The sequence below is a fragment of the Gavia stellata genome, chromosome 1 (assembly GCF_030936135.1).
Source record: "Gavia stellata isolate bGavSte3 chromosome 1, bGavSte3.hap2, whole genome shotgun sequence".
NCBI classification, from domain to species: Eukaryota; Metazoa; Chordata; class Aves; order Gaviiformes; family Gaviidae; genus Gavia; species Gavia stellata.
Window position 1 is genome coordinate 114,154,677 of NC_082594.1, and position 25,155 is coordinate 114,179,831.

Consider the following 25,155-nt stretch of genomic DNA (forward strand, 5'->3'; position numbering starts at 1 on the left):
CTTTTACACAGATCAGGGAGGACAAGTGGATACTGCCAAAAGCTCTTCTGCTCAGACCTGTTCTGCTTCAGAGGATACTTAGCCATACTAGAGTGATGCTGAACTTGAGCTACCAAGATCAGCATTTTAGTCAGTACGAACTGTGCCTAGAGAGATACTGAACCAAAGCTTCCTCACACCCTTGCAGTCAGACACTAGATAAAGGAGCTTACTCTGCTGTGCAGGCATGCCTCTTGTCTCACTATATTTTTTTCATTTTTTTTGTCCTTCAGCTGTTTTCCCGAGACATTCATCACCAAACCCACTTGTACATTTCTACTTCTTACTATCATTTCCTTCCTTGCTACTGTGTTATACAAAGGGCTAATTATGTACCAATTTCTGCTATTGTAATGGAGGAAATACAACCACTTGCAATATCGTGATGAATGTACTAAGCTAATTTTGGGGCTGCATCCAGTAATTATTACCACACAATGATGTCAACTGTATAAGAAAATGAACCTGAAGAGAATTTGGATAGCTCAGAAATGGCAATGGACTACAGAACTATGCATATCTAATTAACTGGTTTAAATCTAGCAAAACATAATATTGATTGACACTAATAACCATGTGAGGACTATTATAATGGCCTCCAGGAAAAGTTAGTTGTCTCAGCTTGATTTCTAGTGGAATAGGTATAAATCATAGAAACAATAATCAGGGTTACTATTTTGCAGATTTCTTCCTCAATAAAATGGGCCAGGGCCATTCTGTGATCCTGAGGGCAAGTGAGGTTCAGAGCCCACTTCTTGCACTCACACACTCAGCAGCCTTCCTCCCCAAAACCAGCTACCTCACCCCAGCGGTGTTTGGGAGCTGTCACCACTGCCTGTTGGGTGCTGGCACTGGCCACAGCAGTGCTTGGGGCTCTGCTAACAGCTGATCGCTGTAGGCGATCATGTATCAGTGCACAGTCCCATACCCTCTTTAGCTAGCTAGGCTAAACATCTCCATGGAGGTCAACAATGGAAGAGGTGTTGGCACAATTTGTTCAGCTAGTGAGAGTGATCAGTCAATAAAACCTCTTCCTTCTACTCAAAGTTGCCTGCCCACATCCAGCTACTTCTCTTCACTCATACTTATCCCATGTACACATACTCGTGACCAGTTTCCAACCTGCACTAGTTATTTCAGTCTGTTGTGGGCAGTAGATAGGTCATCTTTTAGAAGGCTGAGACTTGTTTGTCAGATTGATGGAGACAATTTCTATTTTCTTCTTGCCCTACTACACCTTAGAGGGTGCTAGCAGGAGGTGGGAATGTATATGCACAGTGCCCAATGTGGAAGGTGTTTCTACAGATAATAGTAGTTTAGTATTTTTCAGTCCAAGCCTTACAGAAGACCTACGGCCCCAGTGTCACCCCACGTTAAAATATCAGACTGGATCTGACAAGAAGAGCAAGTTGCCCACAGTAAATTAGTAAGTACTGATGCTGGTAGGGTAGTAATAACGGAGAAACATTGCCACAGCAGGGCAACACACTGGACTAGTCTTATGGTAAAATATCCTGTAACAATCCTGGGTAAATCCTTTTTCCTGGTAGTTTAAACACAAATGATCAAAATTTGCCTCTAGGACTACAGTTTCTGAAGAAGAGAAAGATTTATTGATCTTCACTAGAGATTAAAGTAAGAAAGGAATAAGCATTTGATAATTGCAATGCTGGATAATTCCTTGATGAAGTATACTAATAAAAAAATATCCTTTTCCTCGTTTTCTTTTACTGCCCATTCACAAAATGGACTTCAGCAGTACTGGTATGATGAAGCATGAGATTTTGCACTATAGCTATCTTTATTGTAGCTTTATCGTAGATGAACAAAAGTCTTCAGTTTTCAAAACTATCATTTCAGCTTCTTTCACAAACAGCAGATCAAATAGAATTGCTTTTAACAATGCTTATTTGTATTCCGAAATGAGGCATTTATTACTTCCAGTAAATCAAACTGAATCAGCCATTCTGCAACATTTTCTATAACACATTTATTTTTTTGAAAAGAGAGGGATATTCAAATCTAATTTTAGAAAACCCAGCCATGTACTGTAAATCTAAACTTGTTAAAGGGAAAAGCTGAAGGTCAGCTCTTGGTAATTGTTTAGGGAAGGATTAGCGTCATGTTAAAAAGCCTGGTTTGCTGTTTTCCTGCAAATGCTGATTGCAGCTCCAGACATCATTTTGAATGAACTGTCTTGTCTTTGGCACAGAAGATAACTGTCTCAATCCCACCCAAAGAACTGAGCTTGAGCCAGCAGGGACAGCTGAGCTAAAAATGAAACAAATGCTATGTTGAAACTGAAGATACTGTACCATGTTTCCAGTAAGATCTTATTGAGATTTCTGCCATATTAAAATGTTATAGAGGGTGTTATGTCCCAATGACCTACAAGCAGTGTGTGAGAAAGGTAATACTAGACATCATTAGCCAGTTAACAGTATAAACAAGACTTTTACAGAAGTCTCATTCAAAGAGGCCAAATTCAATGTACTACATTGTGTACCTGCAATCAACATCCTCCATGCCTACAGAACTTGTCATGCCTGCAGATTATTTAGATAACGGCTTTTTAAGAAGGCTCATGGTCGAGAGCAAAAAGTGAATTCCAGTAAAAATACAATAATAAACAAAAATAATGAACAGTTTAAAAGTAACTGCATCACTATGTAACTTGTTTCTTATGTAAAACTTTGTCCTAGTCTGATGCAGTGTAGTTTTAGAGCTGAGTGTGTGCAGAAAGCAGAGGAAACCAGTATGTCAAGCTCTAATGACTGCTTAGACCAATCCCATTTTTAAAAGAAGTGATATTTTGGGGATTTTGTTTTTTAGCTAACTCATTGTCAAGATACCAGTCTTTATTAAGAAATCATTTAAAATTGAATCATTGCAAAGTTTAATTTAGAAACTCATCAAAAGTCAAGCCTGAACATGAAAACTAGATTCACACATCCAACACAGCTTTTGCAGAGATAACCTCATTTCTTTTCCAGTAAAGTTATTTATTTGTATGCAAGGAGTCTTTTTAAATTTCAAGTAAAGTATTAAACCCAGTAATCAACATGTCCTCAAAATTTATCTGTTAGACAGCCAGCTGTAGACAACCATCATATGCTTATTCCATATAAATTCAAAAAGGGTCTGTAAACTCCCAACACACTAAAGATAATGGAAGATAAGCACATCTTTTCCATTGAGCTGGGCCTGTCAATTCCTCGGGTCTACATTTCCTAGAAGATAACACTGAATTTAAAGTATACTGTTGCCCAATCAGCATGGTGAAAGTGCATGTTAAATATTTAGGAAGGTCATTTGACATGCTCAGGGAAGCTGCAAGAGCAATAACTGCAACAGATATGGAAGACCAGCTGAACCTTGGATTCAGCGACTATTGCATTAGAACATAAGATCAAGTTCAAATTTTTAGTCATGTTAAATGACTGCTTTGTGGAGGCCCTGGTCAGGAGACAAAAGAAGAAATTTCTAACCACGTCCTGACTAGTACTAAGGTGTGGCTCCAAGATTATGGTTCAAGAGCTGCTCTGCATAAATCAAGCAGACAAAAAGGTGCCTAGGTTGGACATCCATATAGGAACAAACAGGTTCACAGTACTGTTTTGTACTACAAATTGTGAAATGAAGAATTACAAAGAATAAAGAAGTTGTTAAAAATTGTGAAGGGCAGTCAAAAGAGTAAATTCCTGCAGTAGGCTCAAAACTGTTTAAAACCACAATATTAGAGGCCCAGGTCATATGCATAGCACTTCTAAAAAATGTTTATAAAGTTGAGAAAAAGCTGGATAAATATCAAGGTGGGAGAAGGTAAAATCAAGAAGTCAGCTTTCAAATAGGGAAGATGTGTACATACGAGGAAGATAGAAGGGATCACAATCTTTATCAGGTTTTAGCAGGCCAAACATGAGCTTGAAGAACAACTTTCAAAAGACCTAAAACCAGACAATAAATACTCAAATATTTTCAAATTTTCGAACATATAAAAAGTAAGAAGCCTGTCAAAAATACCACAGAAAAAATAGAACATTAAAGCGTAGCAGGAGTATGCAGAGTAGATAAGGCCAAAGAGATTTTTTTTTTTTTTTTTAATCTATGGATTTACCATGGAGATCCATTTAAGTGCCTATTCTGAAAAATCTTTCTTTGCCAAGAAAATATCAGTGATCCATGTCAAGCTGAAATACTGCTAGAAGAAGTTATAGAGTAAGTTGACAAAATAATGATTTTTCAGTAACAGACGATACTCACCATAGAGTTCAAAGGAAAATCAAGGATGAAACAGCTGATCTATTGTTAATAATAAAGAATAGAATTAGTGAACATCAGAATAAAATACATTGACAATGTTCAATACAGCTTTTGTAAATAGAAATATTACCTTCCAAATTACAGGGCTATTCTGAAGGAATGAACAAGTATAGTGATAAATCAGATTTGCGTATCATCTATCGGAATGCCAAAAAGTGTCTCTTAAGATCACAGAATGAATACTCTTAACAAACCTAGTCATAGGATGATGGCGAAGGTCCTCACGTGATTGGGCTACAGAAACATGAAGCAAAGTGATCAGTTTTCACAGAGCCAGAGGTGTCAAATGGAGAGTCATGAGCAACTGTGATGGTGTCTCAACATGTTCATGAATGATATGGAAAAGTGGACGAACAATGAAGTGCCATAGTGTGTTGATGATACTAACTTATCCATGGCAGCAAAAAGGATGGTTGTTTTCAAAGAACAGAGGAACTCCAGGAAACTCAGTGATGGGCAGATGAAGTTCATCATAGACAAATGTAAAGTAAATCATGTATGGAAAAAACAATTCCAACTCTGCATATACTCTGAGATTTTCTGGCCAATCAGGAACATCAGTATAATGATCAGCAGAAATCAAAACATATACACATTTGGGAATAATTAAGAAAGAAACAGGAAATAAATCAGAAATTACTGTTATGACTATGTAGAAAACTATGCTGCAACTTCTTGGTAAGCACTGTAAGTTAAGGTGTTGCCACATAAAAAAGGGTACAGGGAAAACTGTGAAGTTTTAGAGGAGAATGACAGTGGTTATCAAGGTAAGAAATGTTTTCTGCACAAGAAATGACAAAACTGATTCGGACCTTTCAGCCTGGAAAAGACATGGCAGGGTGAGGGGAACATGGCACAAATGCATACAGTCATGCTCGTAACACGGAGAACAAGTAATGACCTTGCTCTCTCCCTGTAAAGAGCTACAGTGCATAAAAATTGGTATACATTTAGAGGAAAAGTCCTAGTCTTTTGAAGGTGATAAAATACAAAACATTACTTCTGTCTAGGAAAGCCCCTGATCAAAGGCCATGGGATGTTGGGACAGTAGACCAGGAAATGTCATTACATTTTTGCCATGTTCTGGACATCCACTGCTGGCCTTTGTCAGACATAAGACTTTGTCAGAAATGGTCTGAACTGATTTGGTCTCTCTCATGTTCCTCATGTAACACTGAGACAATTCGCTACTGCCAGACTGAATGCAATCTTGTGACTGCAATCTCTATGAAGTTTTTTATTCGTGTATTTAATGTAGTCAGAAAAATGACAGCACTAGATGTGGTACTGGTATATTTGACTAAATACATAAGAAGTGGCTGGAACAACACTTCATATCAGTTTGCACAAAGAGCATAATGTATTTAATAAAAATCTCTTCCTGTAGATTTTTCTTTCTAATCATGCAGGTATTGCCCAATCACTTCAAAAGAACTGATAGCATCAGACAGATTTCCAGCTGTGCCTTATCTGTAATGAGGAAATAATGTGTAAGCTTGCTCATGGAATAATGAGCAAGCAATTAACGGAATCAGGATACTTTCCAAGTAGACCCCCCTCTCTCCCCATAAAAATCTTTCCACATGTCAATGGTGCACTTCAAAAAAGTTGTAGATATTTTCATCTATGCTCCAGTCTCTCCAGGGCTGGCTTTAGTGCACCTCACATTATGTCACTGTTTTACCTTTGAATAGATGAACATCATTTTACCGAATAGCTAGACAGCCACAGGATGAAGCAGGCAGATCTGCATGTCTTTCACCTAGCCCATAGGTGGTCTGGGGATTTTTGAACCTAGGAAGTCCTTCCAGAGTCCTAGATGAAACACGATTAGCCTAGTTTGCTGGAGTACATACTCCACCATACCTCAGGTTCATTGGTTCAGAATTGCTACCTCCCACCGGGGCATGGAGCACCTAGGAGCACAGCTCCTAACTTTGTTTCCTCCAAAACAGACTTAGTTCATGTGCATCAAAACTATGGAATTCAAACAAATTCACAGTAAATAGGAATATTCAGGTGATTGACTCTGTAACCACACGACGCCATGAGCAAAAACTCTACTGCAGATGTTTCCATATATGTGAATGCTTCTGCAGAGATGGGCTATATATAAGTGTTATTACTGCTTAGAAAGGGTATCGTAAGGCACTCGCTATAAGGCAAAATGGAAAATAAAAGTTTTAATAGAAGGTACTCAAGATACTCTTCAATGTATCAGGTCAAAAAAATCCTCCTTTATAAAAAACTTTTATTTGATTTTAAAAAAAAAAAAAAGCTCAGTAATTTTCATGGAATATTGCTAAAAATAACTGAAGCAATTAATTAAAAAGTAATTATTTTAAGTATTATACAAATATATTCCTGCAGCTAGAAAAGATCTATTACAAAAAATGAATAAAGCATACAGCCTTGGGAATTCAGCTGTCAGTAATTTAGAAGTTAACTCCACCATCTCTGATTTCTCCTTTTTCTCTCAATCAAACAGCTTCTACTCTATAAATCTCCCAGAAGAAAGAAATGGACCTAAAAAGAGATATTTAAAACTCTAGTACTTTCTTAGAAACTTCAACTTTAAACTTCTTTTTCACTACGAAATACTGGAAGGGTGAGGAACAAAAGAAGTAATTTAGCTAGGAGATTGTATCACTTACCTTGGGGTAACTGTTGATTCTGGTTGTTTCCATGTGATTTAGTACTTGTGTTGGAGGTCTCACAGGAGGGAAAAACCCCAGGATCATTATATGAAATAATTCTTAACACACGACTTTTTCTGTGTTTTCCTCTTAACTTGCTTTCTATTCCTGCCCTATATTATGCTTTCACAACATTTTGGTTGATTTGACCCTTTTGATACCATACCACATTGTAATAGAGAGAGATGCATTTCTTGGCACGGAAATGACAAAACTGTGGCAGCTTCATATAGCAGTTGTTAAAAGGTAGTTGATGAAACATTCTGTTTGTTGTTTGGTAGCTTAGCTACTTCATCAAGCATTCTGCTTATTTCCCCTCATTACTGGAATTATGCCTTTCAGCTACGGAGACCAAAAACATTAATATGTGATTTAGGCAACAAGAATATTAAAAGAGTGTGTGAATGACATACTGACTAGGCTAAAATGAAAATAGGAAATTAGACTGTTAATGCTGAGCTTTCTCATTCCCCTGGATCATCATACAGATCTTACACACAGTTTTAAGGGTACATATTCAAAACAAAGAATTAGGCCCATTCTTTTATATTAGTAGAAGATGTACATTCCTTCCATCTGGAAAATAATAAAAAAAGAAATCTGAATTATTCAGTCTCTTGAATGACACAAAGAATAAAACTTTATTTTAGAATGTCCTTGGTCTTTAGTTTGTGTTACACACTAGTTTAACCATTACAATTTTTTTGCTGACTTGCCGACTGCAGGCACCCCTGAATCTAAAACAAAACAAAAACCGCAAACCTCCCCCCGCCCCAAAACCATGAACACTTACATTTCAAAGCATCTGGGTGTATCGTTCCATGATGAACTCAAAGAAGACCATACGTCTGAATATATAGGTACAGGACTTGAAAAATATTAATATATGACTTGAATTACGAGATCAAAAAAACTTAAGAAATACTTCAAATTACTCAAAATACCCCCTTCATCCCAAGCAATCTAGCAAAAGTGGTTGAGTTTCAATTAAAAAAGTCAAAGCATTTATTTAAAACTCTGAAATGGATAGTTTTACCTTTTCTGATTATTTCTTTTTTTTCCTGAAAGATAAATAGTAAATTAAGTGACTTCTGTCTCATTGACATTTGCATTTTATGTTAGCCATCTCTACTCAGGATAATAAACCAGTCTCAAAAGTGTCAAGCAATGACTTAAAGGAAATTTCTAAGCATTCAGATTTTCAAAGCTTGGATTAGTAAAATGATTCAGAATTAGCTATCACTGCTCCTGCTAAAAGGAATGGTAAACAAAACTCCCACGATCCTTAATGAGATAAAATTAGGTCAATGCTGAGAGCTTCTACCCCTGTGAAGTAAAAAGGAAGACACTACCAATATTTTTGTCATAAATCCAAGGTAGAAAAAAGGAACCTGCTACATTTTTCCTGATATGTTCAGGCATAGAAAAACAAACAAGTTGGGATCAGGAAAAATACCACTTTTTTTACAAGCAGCATGGAGCGATTGTGGAATGACAGTGCTCCAAGGATCTGAGGAAAGCGCAGATCCTCCAATCCTTTCAGACTTTGATGAAAGAAAAATATACAAGTCTGGCAAAGTGACAAATTATATGGGACACATAGATTTTAAGGATTTTTTTCTCCTATTCCTTGTGTGTAGTTACAATTAAATATACAGATGGAGAACACAGAGTTAAAACATGATGAATGAAAATGAGCTTTAATTGGAGTTAGGAAATGGAGATTATCTGGCAAGTATACAATGGAATAATATTACAAGAGCATTGATTTAATAACTTACTAGATTTTTGTCACACCCAGAAGGCTGTTCTTGACCTAAATAGCACTCTCCAACAAATATATGCAGGAGGATGCATACATATACATGTGCAAGTATGTGTTTATGTGTAAATTATTTCCTTTTTCCTTCTCAATAATAATAGTATGCTCCCCATTGTCTCTAGCTACTGTTAACTCTGAATTTCTTACAGGCCTCATGGTAGAAATATGCCTGGAAAGCAGACTCAGAAAACAGAAATTTTGAAGTTTAACGTCTGTTTTGGAAACAGCATGAAGAAAGCTGTGACAGAGACGGACAGACAGATAGCAAATGGCATTTCACTGGCAGAAAGGAAACTGCGGAGGAGGAAATAGAGAGAGGACAAGCCAGATAGGCAGGGAGTATCATAGCTGTGGAGGACCTTAAAAATAAGGAAAAGCAATCTGAATTTGAATTGCTATGAAATTGGGAGCCAGAAGATGGATTCAAGGAATGAAAATGATATTATTGAAGAGGCAGTAAAAGTAAATGAGGTTAGTACTGAATCACTGTGGGTGCTAAAGAAAAAAAAATAATAAAAGGAATGGATGCAGAGGACTGAGGAAGTTGTGGTGCTATGTTATTTTTGATTGATAGGTAAGGATGGTGGTATCCCCATCACTGTGAGAAAAAATATGGGAAGTTGGAAGGGTAAAGGAGAAAATTAAATTCTGAACAGATAGACAGACTTTAGGAAACAAGATGCTATAAAGGCCACAGGGAAAATAAAGACTGAAAGGATGAGGATAAATTGGTTTTGGAAGTATAATTTTCAGATTACTACGTAGCTTGCAAATGTATCCAGGAATCAGACTTAGTGTTATATAGACGGATACGTTGCTCAAATAAGGCTCACTGTATTGTCCTATCTTCCTTGATTTGCTGGGGAACAGTAACAAGTTTAAAATTTATCCTAGAATAAATATCCTTCTTTCAAATTGCACCTGGATATCCTAAGAAACAAAGCTCATGCAGGCATGCTGCCTACCTTCCCTCTTAAAAACTTTTCAATAAATCATCTAATTTCAACCATGTTTGATGTAAGTCTAGTTGCATCAGAAATATTAAGCCCAAGAAAATCAGCTGGGGTAGAAAAAAGGGGTCAAATTTGTATCCCTGCACAATGAGCAACAATTTGAGTTCTCATTCATCAGCTGGTCAACCAAATAGCATATATGTTCTTTTCAATAAATTAGCTCAGTAATAGCTTGAAAGCAGTCACAGAGTACACTTTGTTATCCATCCAGGAATTTGGAAACCTAAGAAGGTCAAGGTACTGTGGAAAAGCATAGGGAGTAGAGTGTGGAAGTGTAAGTAATTGCTATTGGGGGAAAAAGAAAAGGAAAAAATAACAGCCTATTAGAAAAAAACCCTTAGAAACACAGCATCATGAATTCCAGTGTTCACAAAACAAATTCTTCCATTAGAAGATTCTCCCTTTGACGTATGTATAAAAGAGAAAACAAAGAAATATATCTGCTACATTCTTTACAAACCATTTTTCATTTTCCAATGATGACTACTTAGATCAGTTACAGACACATTAAAGAGAGTTCAGATTAGCTCACTCTATATCCAGCAAATTTGTATTGTGCACTTCTACTACTTAAAGTTTCTCTTTGCCCTGAATATTTAATATACTACATGAGACAAGATTCCAGTCTAGATATTGCATGTAGGTGTAGCCTGAAAATTCTGGTCCCCTCATGCTCACTCTGAGAACCTATGAAGAAGGCAGGTCCAGTCCCATCACCCTCATTCCACCCATACCATCTTGTCGTTCTTTTGTCACCTATTAAAATAACCTATTACCAGTTAGGCATAAATTAAGACAAATCTTAGAAGCTAGGAAAGGTGTTACTCTATGAGCTGGGGTGGCACTGCCAAAATACCCAGATGTGCTGATCCAGCTCTTCTGTAAAAGACCTCTGTAAAATTCAGTAACCTACCTGACTAGTTAAAGCAAATTTTGACAAACATTACTTTAAATTGCACAGAGGCCAAAGCGGCTTCAAGTTCCTGTTCCAGGAAAAGGAACAGCAAAATATATCTCTGCCTAACTTTTTTTTAAGATTTATCTTTTTTAAAAAAAAATTATAAAATACAGTCTTTACAAACTATTAAATTTTAATTTACTTGCAAAATTCATTGATGTTACATGGTAACAGTGTGAACACAAAGTATCTACAGTATCGTACATTTATATGCATAATCCTCAACACACACATAATTCAGTGACTGGGAGCAAAATCCACTGCAGAGTAATGAATTAGCAATCCAAAGTTTAGGGGTTAATGCCGTTAAAATGACTGAACATATACTTAATTATATTCTCTTGATCCAGATCTGGCGTTTGGAGAAAGAGAAAAATTCTATAAAGTCTCTGATAAAGTTTAAGATATTTACAGATCAATAAATGATGTGCACACTTCCATTCCAGCTAAGCAGGTACTTGTTTCCAGTTAGAAACAAAGATTAGTGTTGTGGAATGAACTTTGTTTCAGTCCAACAGCTGCATATTTACACTAAAACAAGCACTCTGCATCCTCACTGATAATATTGAGACTTGGCAAAGTGAGCTTTGATTTATATTTAGATTCTAGTGAAGTTAATCAGATATTGTCATGTGCACATTACTGTAGCAGGAAAGCACAAATACATTCCATCATGTTCCCAAAATTCCCTTCCACACCATGCACCAATACAGTACTCAACCTTCTATTTTAGACGTCTTCCTTGGTGGTGGGGAAATTATTTGTAGGTGAAAGAAAGATAAGGAAGATAAGGCTGGAACTCTTTTAGCCCTCATGTGTTACATGTTTTTGGAGGTGTTATGGAGGGGATAGGATTAACATTCACATCACTGCACGGTTCAGGAATCAGATAACATCTTTAAAGGTTTTGTGACCTCTTTTAGAGCTCCCAGCTGTCATGTGAAATTTCTATGCAGATGTGTCCTACATCAATATTGAAAAACTAAAGTAAATTTACTTCCCGTTCTAGGTAAAGGATCTTGATCAACATTTTTTTCCCCATCTTCTAGCAATTTGCTTTTTCAATACTTATATTACCCCTGTTTTACTCTATCAACTGGGCTCTGCTGTGCTGTAGAACAAGTCTGTTTCCTCTAAGCAGTCACTTTTCAATAATACTTCACAATTAAAAATTTTGGTGTTCATTTCTTAAAATAAATCCCAGTGGCTGAAGCCTGCAGTTTCCATTCTAAGCTAACTGAGACTCTGCAGTCATTCTTAAATCCACCTAATTCTGAAATATATTCCCTGTCATAAAGCTGCAGCTGAGAAAAAATAATCCTGTATAGTCAGATCATGCTATACACAATGCTGAGGGCTGGCATTTTGGAAAGCTTTTAGTAGCTTCTAAACCACAGAAAACACAAATCAGTTTCCACACATTACATCTTTTTGTGTCTGACTTTCATGAGATGATAATGTGATGATGTCCAGTGATACGGTTGCACAGTTTCCGGCTGACACCTCGATTTGCAAGGACATGAGCTAAGTAAGATTTAGTTAGTATCAGATACAGCTGATAATAGTGATAATGTACTTGCTAGCACTTTGGGGCAAGATATGGTGCCTTGCCATAAAAACTGGTGCCTTAGTATACACTTAGAATTATTTAGAACTACCACCAAACTAGCACTTAGTGCTCCTTTCCCTTCTCTGCCACGCTGTTCTCTTCCCCCATGTGATGCACCAGTCTCGCCTCCTTCAGGTGCCTTCCTGTGCTAACAAGAACACTGAGTAAACGAGGGTAGAGATTTTGATGCCCGATACCCAAATTCAGCTGCTCAGGGTCTGGTGCAATCAAATCCTTCCTCCAGGAGAATGGCTCACATGTGACAGAGCTTCACCTTTCCCAGAGGGTGCACAGGATGGCAAAAGAAGAACTTTCCGTGTTCATAAAACAGTTTAACTCCTCTTAAATATTTGTTGTGAAATTGTTGTTAAATATTTCATTATTGTAGCAAAACTGAAATGATGATACGGCAGTTTTTTGTGGATTCCTCATTTTGTATAATCTGGCCAGCAACTCATGTTTATTTAAACCTCTGATGCATCACGTACAAATGGCCATTAACAGTCTTACCCAAAGTGCAGAATTTTGCCACTAACAATACCAATATTTTATCTATTTTTTTAGACTGTGTTACAATAGTATATTCTAGTGTTATGAAGACTGAAGGACTCCTTGACTACTATAACCAGGCTAATGTAAACAGTGTTATACAAATACTTAATTCACTGAATTAGTCCCGGGTTATCCAGCATTTCAATTTCAAGATTCTGCTTAGGGTACAGAAAGCATTACAGCTTGTACCCTTTTCACATTGTTCTTAGTTTGGATTTGTATCCTTCTCCTCATATGCTGCATAAATTTAATGCAAGAGTTCTCTGTTATGATCAACAATCTAAACATGTGTCTTTTGGGGTAAAGAATCTACAATACTTTTTTCACTCTGATAAGAGAATTTAACTACAAGGATCCATTGTTCATTCAGAATGAGGCCAAGAGCAGAATTTGTCCTTTTGTCTAATAACTTTTAAAAGCTGGAACTCTTTGTGATTTTAGCAACAGTATTAACCAAGATCTTACCCATTTTATTTTTGTAAGGAACTTGGGCTTTGAGTCTTAAGTGTCTGAAACCACAAAAGCTCCACAGAAATTAAACTACTATGAAAAAAACATGGGAAAAAGAGCCTTCCTTTTTATTTTTTTTCTTTCTTTCCTCCAAAAAAGTATCTACTGCTTAAAACAGCTTTCTAAACATTTATCACCTTAATCTTGGCTTCTAAGGGGAAAATTAGTAATAGACACCAAAGGTCAGTTTCCACATTCGGTTGTATCAGTTCACCCCAATTTAAGTCACTAATTATTCATAACCCATCTGAACCTAAAAAGAAGTTCGACTCATACAAGGAGGTTCAAAGAATGGGTAGAATACATGAAGGATGGAGAACAGGATTTAGGAGACAGTAAAAGAATTAACGTATTACAGAAAGAAACCAATTAAATATACTGATTGCTGATATCCTTCTAATAGGTCTTGACCACGAGACGGATGTAGGCTTGGAAGTTTACTTTCAGTTTGCTTCTCTTCTACATATACCATTTTGTAGATATATTAAACAAGGAAAAAAATCCCTTCACAAATTAAATTACATCTTACAGTAAAAGAAAATTTTCACATAAGTATAGTGGTACTCACAGCACAGAAAAAAAAATCTTGGACATACATAAAGTTTTTTCTTACAGAAAAAATTATAGAGACAAAGAATTACTGATTAGGTGAGGCTGGATACAGTTCTAAGAAGAGGAGAGAATTCCAGTAATCAGACAGTCCCTGTTTTCTAAACTAAAACAATAATAAACAAAATGGACTTATCCATTAAGTAAGTAAAACTCTGTACTGGGAGATACAAACGTGAATGCTGATGTCATGCTTCAATATCCTCCTCTCTTTTTGCACTCTTTTGCCAAACCAGGAAATACTCAGAAGCTCCTATCCATTCTTTTTTAAAGAAAAGAACTGCATTATTATAATAGTAACAAAAAACCCCTACAGACTTAAATCTATCAGGAAATATAAATAATTATACTTTCTACACTGCATGACCAACTGGGCCATTTTGGGAAGGGAAGGGAAGGGAAGGGAAGGGAAGGGAAGGGAAGGGAAGGGAAGGGAAGGGAAGGGAAGGGAAGGGAAGGGAAGGGAAGGGAAGGGAAGGGAAGGGAAGGGAAGGGAAAGACAAATGGGGCATTATGATCTTTGTCACACAGGTTTTCATATATTTCTGCCCACTGCATTAATTCTGTTCCAAAAGGCCTTGTATTACTTTTTAATTGTGGTTACAGACACAGGTATGCTTACATTCTCCACAGTCATTAATATTCAAGGCTTCCAAATTTCCCTTGTCTATAAATTTTCACTTTTTGTGAAGATGAGATGACACAGGAACTTCATGTTTGGTCATTCCATAAAGATAAGGGTTTAGACCTCAGATAGATGCTTTACTTTAGTCTTAACTGATGAAAACTCTATTGCTGCCTGTGGGTTTTTGTAAAGAATTCTTATCATCTGCCACATTTAAAAAAGTGTAAAATCTAAGTGCATCAACTCTTGTTCTCAATAAAATGGCAGTGGGCAACTGAAAAGTTCCCATGAAGTAGCACCTGCATATTTTTTAACATTCATGTTAAATACATTGTAGTGAAAACCATGTAGTGAAAACCAGTGAAAACCCCAAAGAGCAACTTCAGGGGTACACAAACACACTATGACACCTATTGCCATAGCCGGTAACAAACAGTCTGGGGGAATGACTGTGAAAAGAAAAAGTAATACTAGCAAGAACTAATGTCTACACCAGTAGGTAGAAAAGACATAAAGAGTTAAATTCAGTTTTATAAAAACCATTGTAAAGTCCCCCTTATTTTTTACCTGGTATTCCCAATGACAACTAAGCACCATGCTGGCCTATTCTGGATAAACTCCACCCTGTGAAACTGGGCCCTCACAAAAACACAAGTGTTTTGATATTAGTAGCCAAATATGTTTGTAAGTACTTTTAGTAGTTAATTCGTTTGAAAAATACCACTAATAAGTAACCTATCTTATGCCCTGTATTTCAAAAATAACCAGAATCACAGAAGCAAACACTTGCTTCTTTTTTCTCTCATCCTTTCCTTTTTGTGTTCACTAAGGTAATGACAGATACACATAGGGATGATTTGTAATTAAATTAAATTCGGCAACAAAAGGTGTGTAAAATGCATTTACTCCAAAACAATAAACAAGTACATGATTAATTGCTTGCAATATGCCTACCTTTGATGTGTGAAAATAAAGATGATGCAGCAGCTGAGTACCTTTGAATCAATTCAGCATCCACCTGGTAGAAAAGTGCATAGAAAAGTTTACTGCAGACTTAGACAGGTTACATGAAAGAATTTCCAAGATCTGTGGTGGAAATTCACCAGAACAGAAAAAATTTGTATCTATTTATTTCTTCCTCCTCTACCACTGTGACTTAGACCAATTCCCAGAGCAAAAAAATCCCTCCAAATGTCTATAAATCAAACTATGTGGTAGGGGAAAAACTAGAAAACGTAGCTACATATTTTTTGATACCCTGATAACAGAGAAATATAAACAGCATTTGCACATTGTTTATCTTTTGTCATAATTTGTCTTAATTTCCCATGCATCCAGAGATCACACTCATACAAACTGCAAAGAAATAAAATATGGAAGAAGAGTCCTTTAGTAGTGGCATTTAATCTCATTCATAGTCATTGTGTTTTGAATATCTGAGCACTATGCTGTCCTACAGTGTAGTACAGTAACATTAAATACACCAATGCAGTGAATATACAATTATATATACAATGAAAATAAAGAGGAAGAGATGTGGTAATAACAAAGACGATTCCTTCTCTGTGCAGAATTCTATTACTCTGCCTGTAATTTCAAACATGTAAGAGAGTTCACCCTATTTGCTGTTTTTCGGTATCTATAATATTTCTGGGGGAATCTTGGATTGCTGCTGGTTTCCTTTGTTTTACTGGAGAAGAAGTTCCATTTCAGTGGTGAGTAATGATAATACAGATTATCTGAAGGCTTGTTTAGGATTAATTCTTTACGGTATTCATCTAAAATGTGTTGCTGTCAAAGCAATAGTTTACGCTGGATTTCAACAGGGATGCAAGTCAAAATCTATAATGGATGGGCCTGGGAAAATACTTTTTTTTCCCCAAAAATCTTACAGATATATCTAGAATGCCAGAAAGCGAGATTTTGAGATGTGAGCAACTGAATGTGAAGGAATGTAACCATTCAATTCACTGTAAACTGAATAAACAAGGTTTTGTAGCAGTGCTAAAATATTTACACCCACATCCCCACACACATCTGCACTCTCTCGTTACATCTCACACTCAGAGGTATTACACCCTTTTCTAAGTGGATGTAGAGAATAAAGAAGAAAGGAGAAGCCGAGTCATTAACTTCTAATTTTGTTTTCTTCTAGTAGCTGTAGTCTATTAACAGTTCAATAGCAAAAAGAGAAATCTGTGAATGTTCATATAATAAGTTGGCACCTTCAATCCTGCCTAATGTCACATGATTCAGGAACTACCCATATTTCTAGTTTTTTATTACGATTTCACAAATTCAGGAAAAAGCACATTGATATAACAAAAGTAGCAATCCTTCTATTCCTAAGCAGAACATGAGAAGCTTGGTCAAATGCAGGGAGATAAATAACACTACGACTACAGCAACTGGTATTGCTAATATCTGCTTAGCTCCTTGGAGATTGGTTGCATTCACTTCCTATCAGATGACCATTCGAGTTTCACAGCCTGCTCTACAGCTCTTTTTACAATACAGAGCGTTCTGCCCAAGCCCTGGCAAGTTGTCATTGATTGTTTCAAATGTTCTGTATTCAGCTATTCACAAAATGATTCCCTGGCTTTTCAAACTGTAAGCTAGCCTAGTGTGTCAAATATGCTTCTGAAGATAAAGGCATTTGTAAATGTAAAGGCATCTATAAACGCAAAAGGTGCTTAACTATGTATGCAGCCTTTACAAAGCACAGGCAGCAAGCGTGAGACTGTTCCCGGTGAGAAAGAAAATAGTTCAGCATCATTTTTCCTCTTTCTGAATTCAGATTTCAAAATAAAGATTTAGTAGACTCACACATAATGAAGTTAGGAATTTTGACAATACATCAGCTCTGGCCTACCACTACTTCTCTATTTTCTGCACCACAGAAATGTTAGCACTGTGTCTCCCAAAGAGCTATGATCCCTTTACAGTGTGCAACGTATATAAATACAGGGGCTGGGAGGCCTCAGTGGGCAAACCTACTGGCATCAAAACAATAAACACAAAACCCTGGCATGCATTTGCATACATTTACTCAGAAAAAAGAAAAGAACCAAAGGTCTAGGTGGAGGAAAAAGGCAGCGTGACCCTAACATTTCGATACTTAATTACTCCCTAAACCTTCCCTCAAACCCTGATTCTGTTATCTTCTCACTTCTTCCTCATATTTCCAGATCTCCTTCCTACAACTGTGTTCCTTTTAGAAATGGAGAAAGAAAATGGAGATTTTCAGCTCTTTCTGGGCTTGGAGATTTAGGATTGAGATCAGCAACTAAAGATTTTCATCTTTTCCCAACACTGATAAGCAGAAATGTATAAGCAACAGCCTGGCTGCAGATGAATTCTGCTTTACAGAAGCAGAAACAAGATGGCCTGGCTACTTGTTGTTTACTTGGTTTGGGTTTTGGGGGTAGGGTGGTGGTTGTAGTGTTGTAATGAATGGGGTGAGAGTTAAAAAAGAACCAGCTATTTCATGTGTTGAAGGAACAAACTGTTTGCCCTAATGCAGGCCAGCTCACGTGGTTCACCCTGCTTGTGAGGCTGGGAGGATATAGAAAACCAGACAATCAAACAAGGTGAGGGTTGGCCAACTAAGAAGGTCTGAATTTTATACTTAGCTGAGAAACAGGCTTAGATAAGTCACTTCAGCTCTATGTGCCTTGGATTTCCTGACCATAAAATGAGCATCATTAAGTTACTGAGCTCTTCAGTTAAGACAAACCGTGTCTGTAAGAACTGCTGTGATAATTTCCCTGAATAAAAACTCACATAGCAGACTTCTAAAAGGACTCGGACCGTGCTGGTTCCTAAAGATCCGCAGAAGGTTTGTCCCACCAGCACTGAGGCTCAGCTGTTGGTATCAGAGGGTGGCCTGCCCTCTTCCCAGATCCATTAGAACTTCATTCATGGGATACTGTAGTGCACACAGCTTGCTTGAATGGAACTCTTACCTTTGGAGCTTGATTCTGTAGGAAACCTAATATATTCTGCATCTTCATCTTTTCTGAGCCATATCTAGAGGACTGGAGAAAGGTCATATTTCATCTGTTATTCTCTAATCAACTTCTGAACAGACTCTGTGCTCAGATTTGCCAACCCTACTGACATGGGCAACAGGTTATTCCTTCTCATCTTAATTTGCCACCCTGCCACTCTGAGCAAGTGATGTACCAGATACCCAGATTCCCAGGCTGCTGGGATTCAAGAGATCTACCACTGCCTTGAAATCTGTGCCTTGGACTTGTTCACATTCATACCCAGGAAGTTCAGCACATGACTCACTGGACAAATCACTGTTAGATCTGCATATGCCACGCAGAAAAAAATCTGCATGACTGAAAGAAGAAAGGAAACTAAGGAAATGGAGAAATGAGGATGTATGTATTCCTGCATGGATTTGAAAAAAAGGAAGGAATCTACCTTTTAAGAATTCTGTCTTTGAATTTTTTTCTCTAAAATGGATAAAAGCCTTTCCTTCTTTAATTTGTCTAAAACAAATTAATCTCTCTTTTCATTGATCATGAAACAGTATGCATCCAAAGTTTTAATGAAAATTAACTACTTTTTATGATATTTCTCAATTTTCTTTTTTAAGGTGTTGTATATAAGGGATGACCTTATTACGGGAGAAGCTGAAACAGGTTAGTTTGATTATGATATTCTGTCCACCAAGATGCCTTCCAAGTATCTGCCGTGTAAAACTGGGTATGTATGCTTCTGCAAAAGAGACGGGAGAGATGGCAGCCATACTAACTTTGGTAGTATATATCTTACATCTGTTCCTTTCTCTCCCTCTACTAAATTTGGCACTGCTGTAGGGATCTGCACCAACTCCCTTTCAAAAAATCTCCCAAAACATATTAAAGTCTGTGCTTCTGACAATATCTAGATCTGAACACATGAAAGAGCAAAGTATGTGCAAAGATCAAGCAACCAAACAGGGGAAGGATTCCTTTCTTATATTGCTAAACACACGCAACAATGTCCGTCCCCCCATTATTTTTTTTTTCTGAAAACCTTGGTCTCAGGCCAGTTGGCTGTAAGTACAAAACAAAAGTACCTGAAGGACATTTTGTCAATTGGGGGGAAAAAAAACAACAAACCCCACAAAAAAACCCAAGCTGGGCAGCTATCTGACTCAAAATTTCAATCACCCCAAGAGCCATTTCAGAAATACCTACAGAATAGCCAATCTTGGAAGGTCAATACCTTGTCGCTTATGGGGAGCTGAAGAGGTCTCTGCACAGAAATGGTTGCAGACCTGGGGTCCAGCCTTACCATCTAGCTGGACAGCTGGGTTCCTGGTACTTCGCCTTCCTCATGGCAGCCAGATTCTCCTGCCACCAATTGCAATGCAAATCAGAACAGCAGGTGCTGCTTTCTCTCCACTATCTGAGAGAGCTTACAGATTGCCCTAAACCAAAAGCTGGCAACCAATCAAAGCTCGTGTGCCAGATTGTGTGTTTCTTTCCCAAATCAGAGTTTCAGCATACTGGCAGAGATATAAAACATTCGGATTCTCAAAGGAGCAAGGTGTTACCCTTTAGCTGATTTTTAACCCAATGTGAGCTCAGAGACATTCCTTTCCTGAAAGGGCATGATTAAACCATACTAATGACTGTATTTTCCTCTTGTGTCAAGCAATGGCTCCTGATTCCCAAATTCTTGGGAACAAATGCCTGCATTTAAAGTGATCCAGTAATACTTTTGCGCTCCCTGTGGCATATCCCAACTCAATTATCGAGGTGGGACCTACGACAGAAGTTCCCCACTCCTCTCCATCCTTTGATGCACAGCAGTCTACATGGAAAAATAACACTTCTGGTTGGAGACATAACAGTCCAAGAAGTCCCCAGTCCAGACAAGCATGGGATTTTCATATATCTGGAGGTCAATTTGCATGTGGCCAGGATCAGTCATGAAGTAGGAGGCACTGCACTTTTCAATTGTGTCTCTCAATAAAACATAACTTTCAGCTGCTTGGACAAACCTTGCCATATATCTTTGAAAATCTGTTCAGACCTTCAACACCCTTGCTCTCAGCTCTTTGTCCCCATTCTATCTAACTTCAGCAGTCTAAAAGTTTGGCATTTAATGTAGGTAGCCATTCACACTCATACAGTGAGGCAGCTACAGAGAGAAACTTTTTCCACTTTTTTTAGTCACCTACTACAGGATAGAATGGAAAACACATTTCATTATAAAGGGAGCTTAGAACAAATGCCTAAAATAGAAAGGCTAAATTCAAGTTACCATATTTAGCAAAAAAGAAGATGATTTTTTTTTTTTTTTCCGAAGTAGTTTAAATTAAAGAAAAGGTTCATCTTCCTTTAGGATTAATGAAGGTAGAGTGAGTGTGCACTGTGGGAGGCTTCCTAGTGAAGAAGGAGCACAAATATGCCCAAAGCAGCTCTAAGTTTAAATGAAACATGGTGTTAGCATCTTAGCTATTTTTCTCAGTGACTTGTGAAGTTGTGTGGTGTACTGTAATTCAGAAAACTCCACAGTGATCTTTCACAGTTTTATGAGTCTTCCTGAATCTTATAAGTGATGTGTGAGATAGCAGATCATCTGGAGATGAGAAAAATGAGTGCAACAGGGAAGGTACCAAAAGGTATACAGTGCATATTTAGAGCTTGGTGGTACCTCTTGTGAAAGAAAAATAAGATTTGTCATGCTGGGAGGGCATATAAAGTGAATATAAGTATATACACTTATAACGTCTGTAAGTGTATCCAAAATAGAATTTTCACAAAGTAGAAGAACAAGTTGTAGAATTTCTGCATACTCCAAGAAAAGACAGAAACACTGTTATATAGGAAATCATTAAACTGAAAGATCAAGAAATAGCACCAGCACAAAACACTCCACAGAGAGAAATCAAGGCGAGTAATAGCCGATGTGTACAAATGATGTCGCACAATAGATTTTGCCCAGAGTGGGGAACTTTGTTATACCTACACCTACTTTCGAACTTCACTAGAAAAATCACTGCATTCCAGCAGTATGCAATTGTATTATGTAGAGATCGCAATTACTTGCTGAGCCAAATGGGTAATGCCAAAGAGACTCCAGTTTATTTTGACACACCACCCAATTACACCATTGAAGAAATAGGCACAAAATTTGTCATCATAAAAAACTTTGGGGAATGAAAAAACACACATTACAGTCATGTTGGTAGTGTTAGCAGATGGTATGAAATTGCCACCATATGTGATTCTGAAGCGTAAAACAATGCCGAAGGAACAGCTGCCTACTGGAATAATTGTTAGGTGTCAAAACCAGGATGGATGTCTAAAGTCTTAATGAAGGATTGGCTGAATGCTGTTTGGAATAAGCGACCAGGTGTGCTATTAACAAAAAGGAGGAATGTTTGTCCTAGACGCATTCAAAGGGCACCTACCACTAGCAAAAAATATCAGAGAAGTTAATTCTGTTCTCTGGTCATAACAGAAGGAGGGCATTCACAGCTGCACGTGGCTTGATATGTTAGGAAACAAGCCGTTTGAAGACCATTTGAAGTCTGTGTATTCAAAATGGCTTTAGAGAGGTGATCATGATATAACTCCTACAGAAAAAAATAATGGAGCCAGGCACAACAATGGATTTAGACAGCATGGTAGCAGAGAAATTGAGGAGCTGCAGTTCAAAGTTTTAAGAAACTCCATATTTCATATTCCGTGGGTAGAACCAAAGACAATTTCTTTGAGTTCAAAGAAGTTGAGAGCAGGGGAGACACTGAAAATGACCAAGAAATTGTATGTAAGCAGGAGAGGGACAGTGATGGAAATGAAGAGGGATAAGATATGTAATAAACATTTTTTTTCTATAACCTTCTATTTTGCGTGGTAGGGGGAGATCGTCTCATATCCAGAATCATCATCTTTCCTGATTAATATAGTAGATGACTCCAGTGCTCAGTCTCCACATCACAACTGCAACGGCACCAAGAAGGAGGTCAGAGCTGCTTTGCAGAACCACTGTGTTTCATGAATTAGGACCAGTAACATGTCTGAGGAATGTAATTGAACGGACAACAGTGTATCTTCTCTACTAGTTCAAATTTTCTATGAACTGGTGAAATTCAGTTGAAAAGAACTGCATTACCAGAGCACCTCTGTCTTACAGATTGAAGACAATAGCACATATCACTCAAGATGCAATTAACCTACAGCTCATACAACATCTCACATTTTCACAACATGGTCTCACCTTTTTTTTCTTGTTCCTAAAACAAACAAACAAAAAAAATCCAAACCAATTCCAGTCATATAAAGTGTCTCTGCACCCAGGGAAAGATACGAATTCCATCACAAAATATTTTTATGCATTTTTCATGTGTCCTCTGGGATTTTGGTGTATCACCCATCCATCTCTTTTCTCCCTGAATACACAATTTCACTAGTGACTAGATGACTTTGAAATATCTTGGGTTTTAAATTAACAACTGGTACAGCATAAGAATATAATTTAGTGCTACTTCTGTATAAATATATCTAGATAGGTGGTTATAAATGCACAAAAGCCCTTACAAAACTTCAAAGCCTACTCACACTACTGAGTTGCTTTTTCCTATTGCAAGATTCAGAGGCATATCAGTTTACACATTCTGTTATGATAATAGGCATTTCTGCACTAAAAAGCTTCAGCATGAAGAACTGTTTAACAAGAATATAATCAAGTCCGTATAAAGAGATCAACTGCTTCCTGACATGCTCAATGAACTCTACCTTTTGTTAATGACAGTTTCTCCCAGAAGCATCCACAATTTCTGAATTTAAATACAATTACATCAGAAATTTTAAGACCTGAGGAGATTGCACAGTTCTTGCCCATTTCTACTGAAGTAGCACTGGGAGCTGGTTCCTCATTGCTACTTATAGAGCACATTCTTAAGAGTGTGGTTTAAAAGAATCTGGAGCTGGAAGTTTTAAATAGATTAACTGGATATTTGTACCTTTCCTACTTCCTAGTAGCTATACTAATTTAGGACTAAGTCTTTCTTGAACCATTGTACTTCATCCTCAGCTGCATACTCCATCCTCCTTCAGCAGCACTGAGACTTCTCTTGGTAATGACAGGAGCAGAGTCAGTGCCCAGACAGCTGTCTGGGTAGAGGAATACAAAATTACCTTAAAGTCACCTTTATTCAGACATGCTTTTGGTGTGGTTCTTGTTCCTTGACATCGTATCCCAATCTTGGTCTGCATTATTTTAAAAGTAGTTTTTATATCTAAAATTTAAAATGATATTAAGTGGAATAATCTTTTAGTCTGTAGTGAATAACTTCAGCTTCTGCACAATCCTGAAAAACATGAAGTTGCTATATTGCAATAAATTTAAATCTATCCTCAATATGGCTGATATATATAACTTTTTATGCCATATCTCTGTGAAGGAATGGTACCTTGGCTTCTTAAATATTACAAAGTCAGGATGTTTAAATTTACAGTTCCCACAGAAGCTTTAACTCTATTCCCCTGTGTGTATACTTTTTAACAAGACCTTTCACTACATGATCACATGCAGTACTTATGGGGAAGACAGACTGCTAGCTACCGTACATTGTTAGATTTATTGGGAGTGGGCTGAGAATAAGTGTTACTTAGAAGGCGGTACATACCAATTGTTTAAACAGGTGAAGAAACACTCCATTTCTTGCTTCCTCAGAAATGATCTCCCATTTAGGATCAATTTTCTATTAAAATAAACTATTCTGCTAATATCAAACTTCAGGCAAGATAAATGGGTTCTTGGCTTGCTTTCTATATCTGTAGAATATATGGAGGATATAAAGTTACCTCTTCAAACCAAGAGGTGCTTTAGCACACTAGCAAGATAAAAAGCAGTGCTGCCCAGCATCTGAAGGTTACTTCCACATATATTATTAGCCCTAGCCCTAAGTCTGCAGCTTTCTTGGCCAAAAAGTGTTAACTACTCTGTTCATTATGGAATGAGATTAATTTGTCTCTGACAGAATTGATAGGAAAAATACCTAATAGAAAGCCTCCTTGAGAGCAATGTGAGATCACCATGAGATAGAGAGTGATGTGTGTGCCTGACAAAAGAATGGAAGTAGTAACTACTGATAGCAGGATATAAAAAGTATTTCTAATTGATTTCTTCATGCTTTTATGTGCAGCTACTGTTCTGGGGCCAAAAAAAAAATCATTTGTCTTGTATTAAAATACTTCTAAGTGAGAAAAACATTCACCCCTCCAAATATGTATTCACCAGTAGACCTCCACCTCCGTTATAGTGGTTTATGCAAAATTAAATGTGGCTCTCAGTCTGGTTTCCAGTCTACGTAAAATCCATTACAACTGACCCTCACTGTCACAGTTAAATAGCCAAGAAGTGAATTAGCATAGAGACAAAGGAT